This window comes from Protopterus annectens, chromosome 1.part0, assembly GCF_019279795.1.
Source record: "Protopterus annectens isolate FY-2018-M chromosome 1.part0, PAN1.0, whole genome shotgun sequence".
Classification (NCBI taxonomy): Eukaryota; Metazoa; Chordata; order Ceratodontiformes; family Protopteridae; genus Protopterus; species Protopterus annectens.
In genome coordinates, this window is record NC_056725.1 from 907,081,531 (window position 1) to 907,093,968 (window position 12,438).

A 12,438-nucleotide genomic window follows, 5' to 3' on the forward strand; every position below is an offset into this window, starting at 1 on the left:
TTGTTTCTGCGTTTTATTGGACTGAAGAGTCGTTTTAATAAAGGAATTCATGTGGATTACGGATTTGTGCCTCTTCCATCTGTTCGTATTTTTGGTGTTTTGGTGAACATTGGAACAGTGATTCTTTTTGGTTTGTGTTGTTGTCTATATGGAATCTGAAGAGGCTGCAAATTCTAGGCAAGCTCCTCAGCGGAGGGGCGTGGAATCTGACAAGTTTGACATGCTATCGAACCAGTTATCGCAGCTTATTCAGCTGCTGACTCCTGCAAGCCATCCCTTTCTGACATCGTTTCCTGGTGTTCCAGGGAACCAGGAAATGCTCACTAGTTCGAAGCACGAGAATGGCACGAAAGGAGTCTCTTTCACTAACGGGCGTAACAGAACACAGAAATCTCATGCAAGCGTTACTAATGGTGATATCAGTTCTGATGTACCAACGTTTTTTAGGTCAGAAAACGCTGTGGGTGCTGGCTCTAACAACGAAAGGACAAATAATAGTAATGGACACAAAGAGACTGGTGAGAGTCACAAAATTGATTTTAAAAGTTTTTTTCAAAAGCAATATTGTTTTAAGGACTTTAAATTACCCTCACAGCATGACGGAGATTATGAAATGAAGTTTGACTATAATATAAAATTGTTAGATGATGTTTTTTTTCAATACAAAAATTATGATATGGAGAATGCATACCTGAGGGAATGTTTACATTTAAAAATTGTGCCTAAAGGCTTGAGGGTGGTGAAATATCCTAATACAGTGAAGGAAGGAAGTATTTTTCACCAGGAATTGTTTTTTGATAATTGTGGGTTTGAAATATTAAAAGCCATTATTAGAGAAAATGAAAGGGAAATGAAAATTCTATCTAGTAAAATTGAAGGTATTAACCAGAAAATTACAGAAGATTTGTTATTTTCAGTAGAGGAAGGGCAGAGACAGTATTACGATATGTTGCAGAAGATTGATAATAATATTAATAAAGCATATATTAGGAAAAGTAGGAAGTTAGATAGAGACATTAAAGAATATAAGGACAAAGTGTGTTATCCCAAACCAAAATATTTTTCGTACAGAAACCATAATGATTTTGATATGGATAGGAGAAGGAATGAGCACTTTGTATCAAATGGAGAAGATGAAGTAGGTGATCTGAATAATTTGGATGAATACCCCCCTTTAAGGAGGTCAGAGAGAATAAGAAATTACCAGCAAAAAAACTACCAGTATGGGGGGTATATAGGGGCAAGGGGCATGCAGAACAACAACTACAACAGCAGCAACAAGAGATTTCAGCAGTGGAATTGATAGAATAACATATGTTTAGCAATTGTATCAACACAGATTTTATTTTTTCCCAAGGCTGCATCAATAAATATCAGGGTTATACTATTTACAATTATAGTAAATATGAATTAAATAAAGCACATTTTTCGTTACTATCAAAAGGTCTTAAATTTGTTCCTAACACGAAGGCGGATATTAGTAAGGTGTTGATTGACCTCAAGTTATTTTTAAGAAAGAAAAATTTAGAACTGTTTTTTCAGGGACATGCTAGTACTGGGGAGAAATGTGAGGTTTTGAAAAGGAAAAGTTTGTTCAAATCACCTTTACACCCACAATTAAGAAATTGTGAGGCCTTAATGGAGAGTAGACTTAGAGCTGAGCTCCCAAGGAACAATATTACATATAACCTTACTAAGGAAGAATATGGGTTATTAAAGGAATTTAGGGAGGACACTACAGTGAGAGTTATGAAACCAGATAAAGGTGGAGGTTCTGTTATTATGGATAATATTTTATATGAAGCTAAGATGATGGAAATTTTAGATGATTTAGACAAATATGTCAGAGCCTCTTTAAATGAGATTAATATAGGTAATAAAAAATATATGTGGTTTTAAATGACTTGCTTATGGAACGCTCTATTGATGTTGAAACTTTTAAATACCTTCACATTGAGAAACCTAAGGTCCCCTCTATTTTTGGGATACCAAAAGTACATAAAGACTTGGAAGATCCCCCTTTGAGACCTATTGTTGCTTCGGAGGGCTCAGTTACTGCACCACTGGTGAGATGGTTGGATGTAAAGCTAAAGTCTTTATCTATGGGAGGCCAGGGAACTGTTAAAGACTCTTGGGACCTCTTGCGTAGTATAACTCAGGATTTGTATGATGACAATATTACTTTTATAACTATTGATATAGTGGACCTTTTTTCATCTATACCCCATAATGAGGGGATGATGTGGTTTGAAGAAGCCCTGATAAATTATGGTAAATTTAATAATAATGAATTTTATTTGATCCTAGTTTTTATGGAATTAGTTTTAAACAACAACTTTATTCATTATGAGGGAGAATTTTTTAAACAGATTCAGGGAGTAGGGATAGGTGCAAGATGTGCCCCCACATATGTTAATATTATTTTAACAGCTTGGGAAGAAAAATGTATTATTAATTCAAAATATGCCCATAATTGGAAATTTTACAAGCGTTTCTTGGATGATATGTGCTTTTTATGGGTGGGCACGATGGATGACTTTTTAGAATTTTTTAAGTATATCTCAGAGTCCACTGATTTTTTAAAATTTACTTATAATAAGGATAAAGAATTTTTAAATTATTTGGATATTACTATAGGCAAACGTGAGGGTTGTTTTTATTCTAAGATTTTTAGAAAGTCAACATTTTCGAATTCTTATTTGGCTTTTAATAGTGCTCACCCTTACCATCAGAAAAAAGGTATTGTTAAGGGACAATATGTGAGGGGTAGCTGTATGACATCAAGGGAGAGTGATTTTGAGGATGAATGTAAGATTTTGCACAATATGTTTATGGATCGAGGCTACCCTAAAGATCTTATTGAGACTATAGAAAGAGAAGTTAGGGAAGGTAGATATGACAAATTTAAACCCATTTTGGGTTCAAATTTTGTCTTGAATGAGATGAAATCTATAAAGCTTAACAATGGGGGTACAGGCAATTTTGTAGTTGATTATAATGGTAGTGCACCTAGAATTGGGAAGATTTTGGAGGAAGAATGGTGTAGGTTTGGTCAGATTTCGGATTTGAAATGTATCTTTGAAGAACCTTTGAAATGTACATATAAAAGGGGCAAAAGCTTAAAGACTATTCTGGAGGGTAAATATGGTATGAAAAAAGTTAAGGAAGGGAAACTAGGAACCTTTAAATGTGGAAGGTGTTCCCGATGTCCATTTATTTGTACTAAGCAAACAATTTTTTTAGAGAACAGGGACAGACTGATCCAGAGCAAATATTTTGCGAACTTTCACACCTCTGGGATAGTTTATTTAGGTTTGTGTGATCATTGTGATGCATTTTATATAGGGAAATCAGAAAGAAAGTTAAACAATAGAATTTATGAGCATTACTATGAGATTAAAACAAAATGTACTAATAATGCTTTATACCGACATAAATTAATTTGCCAGGAAGCTAAATTTAGCTTCTTTGTGTTGGAAGTAGTGGAAAAGGATGTAAGAGGTGGGCTATGGGAAACTTCGATTGAGTATAAAGAGCTGTTGTGGCAGGTTTCCTTGGAGGCGAATAAACCTCTAGGTCTAAATGATGCCATCTCTTTAGCACCTGTACTCAAGCTGAGATCAGCTAAGCTTTACGTGTTTTCATTTTATGTTTTTTATTTATTTTTTTCTATATTTATCTTATTTTAAATGTGTATTAAAATCAGTTTACATTATAAAATGTTGGTAGTATAGGATACCACAAGCTGTAATGCTTTTGCTGGTTGTATTAAAGAATTTAGTTTGTTTTATTAGATTAAGTTGTTATAAAGTTTTTATTAAATTTTGATAATAATATTAATTTATTAATCCATTAATGTATCAGGTCAGTGTGGGGGGAATCCATTATAATATATTTTAATGTATGTGTTGTATGCATTATAAGTCTTACCCCTTTAAATGTTTAAGTATCTTGTTCCCTTTAATTAACTAATTGTTTAATTATTTTGATGAATATATAAGGAGTGGTTTTTGTGTAGGTATGCATTTGTCTCCATCTGATGAAGTGGTTTAAACGAAAATGCAGTGCTGGTGTAATCGCGTTAGTGGACTGTATAGTCAAACTTATTGTTTCTGTGTTTTATTGGACTGAAGAGTCGTTTTAATAAAGGAATTTGTGTGGATTACGGATTTGTGCCTCTTCCATCTGCCACATAACACATGCAGTCAGGTCACTACAAAGCAAGTACAGGACTGGCACCATCATTGTCCATGCTGCTGCGTAAAACCTCAGACATTACTCCCTGGACCACATGACATGGTACATGGAGGAACAGTGTCATCATGTAGCCCAGGCCAGTATGACCCTGACCTTGTCTAGCATCTTACACCCACCAATTATGATGTCACAGTATACAGACAAACATATCACATTTAACTCTTGACTAACAGATTGGTGTCATTCATAGGGGATACAGTTTCTGTCAGCCTGTGGTGACATGCTCAACATGCCATGTAGCTTCACTATGGACAGCTTGCATCTGTCACCCTTGGACCTTTGAATGCTGGCTAAGGCTCTTGCTTCCACCATAGTGCATTTGTTGAGCAGGGCTCAAAAGACAAACCCACCTACATAGACATTATAGGTTAAATAACACTAAGGGTAATGGTGCTCAACACCAGATGTGTTACCCTCATATTGCGGCCACTCAGGACTCCCCTCAGTATGGGGGATAGCAATATATGTGCACTAACAGATGCCTAGTTCAGGGTCACATATGCACACCAGCACTACCAGGTTAAGTGTCATACCATGCTTTCTGACCACAGGATTTCGAACAGACAACACAACTAGGGGGTGTAACCATATACATCACAGATACACACACCTCCGGGTTAGTGGCACTGCGCTAAGCATCACAGACCATACATATACGACTACCATTGTGCGAAACTGCCTTTCAGTTTTTTGCCTACTCAGGAACCACACTCGGCTTTCCTGGGAACAGTGGAGGATATGATGGACTCCACAAACACCATTATATTGGGTGACATCAGATACATGAATATTGACTGGGGATACTACTCATGCCACAACAACCTCGCCCTACAGTCGCTACAATTTGTAAATTCATATGCTATGGCACAACCAGTCACCACAGCCACAAGGGGGAATACATATTGGACCTGATCATCACCAACATGTGGACTCTATGTTCCACACCAGCAATAAACCCCTCATTGGTAAGGTCGGAACATACATCTATCTCACTGGACATACATATACACTCCACACACCCATCCTGGATAATCTTGCTGAACTTCTGATGAGCCAACGTCTCACTTCACCAAAGCAAGGTGGTATCCTTCAGAGACCCTGAGACAGTGTCAAATACAGCTCCAACTGCTGAATCCTTTACATACACATTCTATGGACTCCTAGTGGACTGGATGGCTTGTGCTACCCCAAATAACAACAAGACTCACTCCTCCAATGGCAGGGGACCTGTCTGGTAGACACCAGCCATTAATAAACTGTACAATGTCAGGAGGAACCTACTACATGATAGAGCACAATCCCAAATGGGGAAAGCATCTGTGATCTGTACTAGCAGACAGCTATGATCACTCATGTACTTATTTAAGGTCTTCTTCTCACGGACAATTGCACCAGACACGTAGGACTATCACAAGGCCTTCATCAGTTATGTCAGGAACCTGGGTGGACACTCACTGATATGCTGTGAGTTACTGCATACTGACTACACTTACCCTGAACCCACTGGCATAGCCAACATCCTGGCAAACAGGTTCAGTGCAGATGTCTCCCCCCATCCCCCCTAGGGAGCAACTATCCATCCCAACAGAGTGTAACCTCCTTGACATGACACAGTAACAGGTGAGTGCTGCCCTCCCGAAAGCATACATTACAGCATCAATGGGACCAGTTGGTGTCCCGGCCTGCATCTTACACGAGCTTCATGACAGACGTAACCCTCACATTACATCACTGTGCAATATCGGAGTTACTACAGGATGTACCCATGGAATGGCGTACAGCGACAGTGGTCTCACTCCACATAGTTGGTGCCAGAACGGACCACAGACTATATTGCCTATAAGCCTGACTATCCTGTTATGCAAAGCTATGGAGCATATTGTCATGGGACTCTTAAACATAGACTTCAGGAACCTACAGACACTGTGTCCTGCACATTTCAGCATTGTTGTGGGCAGATCTTGCCTCTTGAACATGTTTGTATTCTATAGACAGTTAACAGGTCCATCGACATAGGGACAGTTGTACACGCAGCCTACCTGAAGCTTGCTAAACCCTTCAACACAATAACCCACTGGGCCATTATGCATAGGCTCACCAACATCGATATGGACACATATCTCACATGATGGATTGCTACCTGGATCAGGGATAGCACCCACATGGTCAGAATTGCAGGTGCCATGTCTGACTATACACCAGTTACACATGGCATCCCACACGGCTCAGTCCTGGGACCTCTCTTGTTCAGTATATATTTGTCTGACGTACAGGCTACCACAGGGGGAATATGGCTGACCTTGTTCGCACTTGACTGCAAACTGGGTGCCATAATCACCTCTCCAGCTGACACATGCATACTCCAACAGGGTCTCACAGAGATGGATGACTGGTGCCTGAGCCATGGCCTACAGCTAAATGCCATTAGTTGCATAGTCATCTCCTTTGGGAATAACAACATGCCCACACATTAACACATAGGTAGTACTCCATTACATACGGTAGGTGTTAGATGATTGGGGACATGACTTATCTGTACTGTCGCCTTTGACATTCATGTTGCCACAGTGGTTGGGCAGACCTTCTATATAAGCAACCTTATCCCATATGGTTTCACATCTAGATCGAGTGATGTCATTGTGCCCCTATACTAATAACAACCCTGCTTGGTTACAATGCCACCTTTGGGGTGTACCTTACCCAACACCTGCACCAACTGTACTGGCCACAGATACCCAAGCAACAGCCACCCCTCAACAATACCCACAAATCACATATCTCACAAGATCAGTGTGCCTCACAGTCACAGCCCTTAAGGCCAAACAACACACCAAATACACTTGTTATAGGGGACTCTATTGTCCGGCACACTGACATCCCGCTCAACTGACTGAACAAGGAGAAAGTCACTGTAAGCTGCCTGTCAGGTGCCAGGATCCACCACATAATGCAAGCACTCAGGTCACTCCAAAGCAAATACAAGTATGACTCCGTCATTGTCCATGCAGGTGTTAATGACATGAGACATACCTCCCTGGACTAAAAGAAAAGAGACATAGGAGAGCTCTCTGATCATGTAGCCCAGGCTGGTATGACCCTGACCTTGAGTAGCATCTTGCCCTCACCAAGAATGATGCCAGAGTATAAAGACAAAATGATCAGTTTCAACAATTGTCTAAAGTATTGGTGTCATTCAATGTGGATCCAGTGTCTGTCAGCCTGGGATGACATGCCCGACAAGCCACGTTGCTTCGCTAGGGACGGCTTGCACCTGTTACCCTTAGGCTTTCGTATACTGGCCATGCCTCTTGCCACCCCCATAGTGCATTTTTTAGGTGAGGCTCAAAGGACAAACACACCTCCATAGACAACCCAAGGATACAAAATCTAAAGGTAATGCTACTCAATGCCAGAAGTCTAAACCTCAAGATGCATGCACTCGAGGCTCTCCTCAGTATGCAGAATATCGATGTCTGTGCAGTAAGAGAAACCTGGTTCAAGGCTCCTGAGAGCACCCCAGCACTACCAGGTTATAACTCATACCATGCGTTTCAGACACAAATCCAGGACCGAAGCACAAAAGGAGGGGTAGTATATATATTCATCAAAGATACCTACACCTCCAGGTTAGTGGCACTGCACGAAGCATCAGAAACCATCCATGTGCAACTAACAGTGGGCCAAACTGCCTTTCAGTTTGTAGCCTGCTACAGAACACCCTCCCTATTACAGGAACCCCACTTGGCATTCCTGAGAACACTGGAGAATATTAAGGTCTCTCCTAAAATTATGTTATTGGGTGACTTCAACTACTCAAACATTGACTGCGACAACTACTCATGCCCAAACACACTCGCCCATTGGTACCTTGAAGTTATAAACTGTAATGCGATGGAACAACTGGTCACCACTCCCACAAGAGGGAACAACATATTGGACCTGGTCATCACCAACATGGGGACTCTATGTTCCACACAGAGGTAAACCCCTCATTGGTAAGATCAGACCATTAACAAATTTCCATGGACATCCATATCCCATCCCCACCCCCAGCCAAGGAAATCACTGTAAAGAATTTCTCAAAAGCCAACTTGGCACTTCTCAAGACTGAGGTGGAATCCTTCAAAGCCCATGGCCCAGAGGATAATACAGGCCAATCTGCAGAATCCTATACAAATGCATTCTATGAGCACCAGCAGGAATGCATGGATCGTGCTATCCCAAAAAACGAAGACTCACTCCTCCAAAAACAGGAGACCTGTTTGGTGGACCATGGCCATAAATAAGCTATACAACAGAAGGAGGAAGCTACTACATGACAGAGCAAAATCCCAAAAATGGAAGGCATCTCTGATCAGTATTAGCAAGAAACTTCGACACCTCATAAAATCATCAAAGGCCAGTTTCGAAAGGGAAATTGCCCTAGACACTAAAGATAATCACAAGCCCTTCTTTAGTTATGTCCATAATATGGGTGGAAACTCCCAGATATGCTCTGAATTGTTGCATAACGGTACAAAATGTACCAAACCTACAGACATAGCCAACATCCTGGCAGACAGATTCAGCACAAATCTCCCTCCCTTCACCCCCAGAGGAACAAATGCCTATCCCAACTGAATGTAACCTCCCTGACATCACAGTTGCACAGGTGAAAGCTGCCCTTTCCAAAGCAAAAAACACAGCAGCTATGGGACCGGACGGTGTCCCAGGCTGTGTCTTACACAAGCTCCAAGAAGATCTGAACCCTCACATTAAGTCACTGTTCAAACTTAGCCTTACTACAGGATATGTACCCAAATAATGGCGTACAGCTACAGTGGCTCCACTCCACAAAGGTGGTGCCACAATGGACCCTGGGAACTATTGCCCCATAAGCCTGACTAGTCTGGTCTATACAGCTATGGAGCGTATTATCATGGAACTCATAAACAAAGACATTGGGAGCCTCCAGACACTGGACCCTACCCAATTCGGCTTTGTTAAGGGCAGATCTTGCCTCTTAAACCTAGTTGATTTCTTTGAAACAGTTACCAAAGCTATAGATGAGGGCAAGGTAGTCCACACAGCCTACCTGGACCTCGCAAAATCCTTCGACACAATACCCCACTTGGGCATCATAAATAAGCTTACCAGCTTAAATATCAACCCCTATATCGCAAGATGGGTTGCAAACTGGCTCAGGGATAGAACCCACATGGTCAAAATTGCAGGTGCCATGTCCAAATCAAAACCAGTTACAAGTGCCATCCCACAGGGCTCAGTTCTGGGACCTCTCTTATTCGGTACATACTTCTTTGAGGTTCAGGCTAACACGGGGGTATTATGGCTGACAAAGTTTGCAGATGACTGCAAACTGGGGGCCATATTCAACTCTCCAGCTGACACAAGCATCCTCCAAAAGGGTCTCACAGAGATGGATGTTTGGTGCCAGAGCCACGGGCTCAAGCTACATGCTGAAAAGTGCATAGTCATCCCCTTTGGGAAAAATAAGGTGCACACAAATTACCACATAGGTGGTAATCCATTAAGTACAGAAGTAGTAATTTGAGATTTGTGGACCAATGTAGATAGTAATCTCTCCTTTGATAATCACATTGTCAAAGTGGTTACAAAGACCTTATATATATGCCACCTTATCACAAAAGGGTTCGCATCTAGATCAAGAGAGGTCATTGTGCCCCTCTACTCGTCACTCATCAGCCCCATACTTGAATACAATGGCCCTTTTGGGATGTACTTTACCCGACACCTGCAGCAACTGGAGAGACCCAAAAGTACCTCTCCAAGAGGATCATGGGCTACAAACAGATGTATGCAGCTCAACTAAAGAAACTCCAGCTCTACTCAGTTGCTTACCACCTATTCAGAGGCGATCTATGCCTGACATACAAAGCCATGTCAAACCCAGAATTAATGGACATGCTCCACCTCAAATATCCAAGTCCATTAGAGATACACGCTCCAGGGACTTAAACCTCAGCACAAGAATAAAAAGGACATGCTGGAGGGACAGATTCATTTCCCAGAGGCTCCCCTCACTCTGGAATAGAACCCAATTCATATTAGACATAGCCCCTCGCTGACCCTCTTCAAGCCATTTCTGGACACGTAGATGGGAAATTGCAAATTCACCCCTGGGATCTCTTTTGTGTCCCTGCTAGACAGAGGCACAGCAAACTAATTTTAAAGGGTACCTTCTGTGACCTAATTTACAGAGGCACAGTAGACTAATCTAATAGGGAGACGGAAGCCAAATACACTCTGGCTAGGCTTATAAATGCCCTAGGGCAGATAGTCTAGTATCTACCTATGAACCTATAAGTTCCGCACCAAGCAGATGTAGGGACTCACACAGATGACCTGCACAGTTCAGATGCAGTAACTCCAGCTCTACTCAGTCGCTTACCACCTACTCGGATATGATGTGTGCCTGTTGTTTGCAGTAATACCCAACCCAGAATTAATGAACATGCTCCACCTCAGGATATCCAACTCCCTTGTAGCTACACACTCTAGGGACATATACCTCAGCACAGATGTTAATAGGGCATGCTGGAGGGACAGATTCTTATCCCAGGGCCTCCACTCACTCCAGATTGTGATCACAGTTTCACATAGGCAGAGCCACCCACTAACCACCTACAGGGGACATCTTGACCGCTGTATGGGTGATCGTATGTTTACCCATGGGATATCTTCTGTGTCCCTGTTAGACAGAGGCACACTAGTCTAAACGTACATGGGCTATCTTGTGTGACCTACTATTCATTGGCACAGTGCAGTAATCTGACAGGGATGCAAAAGCCAAACACACTATGGCTAGGCTTGTACATACTCTAGAGCAGATAGCCTAGTATCAACCTCTGAACCTATGCTTCTGCTTGGGATGCACAATATTTATTGCTGATACTGTTTGCAGGTCTTTATCATCTTTGCCTTCCAAGTTTCTATGAACAACTTAGGTATCTGTGGAACATGTTTGATCATGACAGGGTTCCACTATATTATATAAGTATCTGTTGTCATGTAACTGTGTGCACAGGGTGGATTGCTGGATAGTGAGAGGTTCCTGGGTTAACACATGCAACTGCCAGATATGTGTGGCCCACTGCTGTAGTCAGACATGGCCTAAGTGTGTGAGCATGCCCAGTTCAGGCTTTCCATGTTTTGTTGCCTGACATATGTCTCATTTATTCAAGTGTGTGAGTATGCCCAGTGTGACCTTTCAGTATGTTGCGATCTGAAGTCCACTACATTTGAGGATGTGTGTGAACATGACCAATATTAACATTTATACTGTGTGTGTTGGAAGTCAAGTTCTGTTCTTACTGCAGGACTCACCTTTATGTCATAACTCAACAGGGATTATGCTGTGCCTGCAGGGTTTCCATGAGATACTTTGCATAGACTTATCAACATTCCTTCATACTGGATGAACAGTGCAATGCTGTCATGGTTTAGTGGTTCAGTACTTTAACTATGGTGCACAGTATCCTGGGTTTGAGGCCCATCACTGCTTTATATTTCCATACTGATCAGACCAGACTGCTTAAGGGCCAATTAAGCAAATATAAGCATGTTGGCTTTTGTTCTGCTATGCCCTACTTAGACCAGGCTTGACCAACATTGCTGTATATTCACCAACTTTGCTGGACATTGCCCAATATTACTCGACATTGACCACAGTTGTACTAGTTGGTGTGTGCGATTCTGTTTGCATATACTACATGATGGTAAATGCTGTTTAGCACTACCTTAAATTGCTTGACACATGGCAATCATGCCTCAGGTGGTGCTGCAGGGCTGCCTATGTCGGATGCACATACTACACTCCCTGTACATGTTTGAAGCAGGTGGTGTCAACATAGGCATCCCTTTTACTATATGTGCAGGTCAGAGAGAGGTATCATTTCCAGGGTTCCTACTGAGCCAGTGTATGTGCTATGCGTTGCCTCTTTGCTAAGGCCAAAGCATACTGGGCACGCCTCCTTCTGCCTACTGGGGCAGGCTCAGGTTGTTCCTCCTCCGAGTCATGCTCTGCCTGTGATGACCTTGGCAATGGTGGGGGGCTGTTTGGGTCAGGCCTATGCTGGTCCTGCTGCAGCTGTTGTCGCAGGATCATATTATGTAGCATAGCACATACCATGACAATTTGGGTACATGTAGTTGGTGAGTACT